Genomic DNA, 1,885 nt, shown 5'->3' with positions numbered 1-1,885 from the left:
TCTTCCTCTTCTTCCACTTCATTATGCCATAACCCCGTGACATAATTCGGAGGGGATGACATTCTCAAAACCGGAGGCTTCTTACAGGGACCTCCTCCAAGAACCCGGCTCCTCTTGGCCCTACTGGATGACGAAGCACCCAAACAATCTGACCACGTCCTATGACCATTGGAGGAAACAGCGCCATCACTCCTGACTGGCGGGTATCAAAGACCATCCTCTAGAGACCTCAGCCCCCTTGGCGGCAAGGTGAAAGAAGTGTCAATGTAGATGTCGGGTTGAGGGATCATCATCGACGACCCATTGCACACCATGTGCAACGACAGACCACAGGGGCCTGTGTATGTATATATGTGCCCATCACTATCCCATTGTCCTATCGGGGACATCATGAAGTGATAACCGCGAATGTTAGTGTTGTTGTTGGCCATCTGCATAACAAATAGATACAAAACAAGAATAATACAACAGAGAGGGTAAGACATCTAATGAACATAAATTCATTGACGACGTGGACTTACTCAGAATATCACACTCAGACATAAAATATATTTTAACATATAGTTCATCAGTTATCATTGACATCATGAAGAAATTCATAACTTACCATTTATTCCATCATTACCAATATATCAAGTAATACAATCAACATTCTACTCATAACCATATCATATGCATAACCGTAGGAATACACAATGCTTGTAGCTCACATGTGGGAATTCACTTCCACAATAATAATGTATGCATGATATGTCATGATTATCCACCTTACACCAATATCCATCCAACATCCTAATCGGAAATAATCGAGAGTACAGGTCCCGTACCAAGTCGTTTTGTACCACCCGAAATAACATATCCTCGCAAGGAATTAACAATAGATCGATCGGTTCCCTCAGGAACAGTCCTACCCGGACCCAGGTCGTACAAATGCTTTTTGGGCATCCCTCTCATCGATCTCGAATGCAATCCAGGGGTTGTCAGAGATTGCCTAGTTTGGCTTGTGAGGATTGTCCGATCCAACAGGGTACCTCCCCAGGAATACAAGGGACTCGTCTCACCCAGACTCTCCCTCAAGACATTGTTGGCGAATCACCGTCCAATCAGTGTCGTCCCTATTTACATCATGGTGCTCTAAGTCGTCACGTCATTTCCTCTCCACTACTTCATGGTCACAATGCAATGCATTCTTAGTCAGAGTCAAATGCAAGGGTATTTAATCAAACACATGATCGACCCATCCTTAAGTCATCTCCCGACAAGGAATGCTTCTGGTGGGACCCGATGGTACGTCAACCATACATGCTCAAGTTAACATCTCAATCACTACAACCCATCGCCGAATAATCCTGGACAGTCACATGAACAAGCCTCTTACGGTCGGTTGATTGTTGTTCCGTGATATCATGTATCATTACTAGGGTACCCCCCTAGTTCACGACCTCAAGTCAGATACTTGCCCAACAAGGCATAAACACAAACAATGCTTTCATACCTTTGTGGAGTCATGCTTCACATCTAAGCCATGATCTCATTCCACAACCTTTATATCACAACACCCATACCCGGGTTCATCACATGGTTCACAACAGTTCAAAACATCATTTCATTTCAATCTTTCCACACTGTCCCTCGCCAAACCAGGGACTAGTCGCCCAAGCGACAATTCATCTTTAAATCTCAAATAAACTTAAGCCTTCCTCACCCAGGCGAAGGTACTATCGCCCAAGCGAAGGTACTATCGCCCAAGCGAGGTCTCTTCTCGCTTAAGCGAGACATCTCTCGCCTAAGCGAGAGAGTTCCAGAAATTTATTAAAATCCTGGGCTTTCTCGCCCAAGCGAGGCCCTTACTCGCCCAAGCTAGGTCTCTTCTCGCTCAAGCGAG

The sequence above is a fragment of the Lupinus angustifolius genome, chromosome LG09 (assembly GCF_001865875.1).
Source record: "Lupinus angustifolius cultivar Tanjil chromosome LG09, LupAngTanjil_v1.0, whole genome shotgun sequence".
Lineage (NCBI taxonomy): Eukaryota > Viridiplantae > Streptophyta > Magnoliopsida > Fabales > Fabaceae > Lupinus > Lupinus angustifolius.
Note: the sequence above shows the minus strand (reverse complement) of the source record.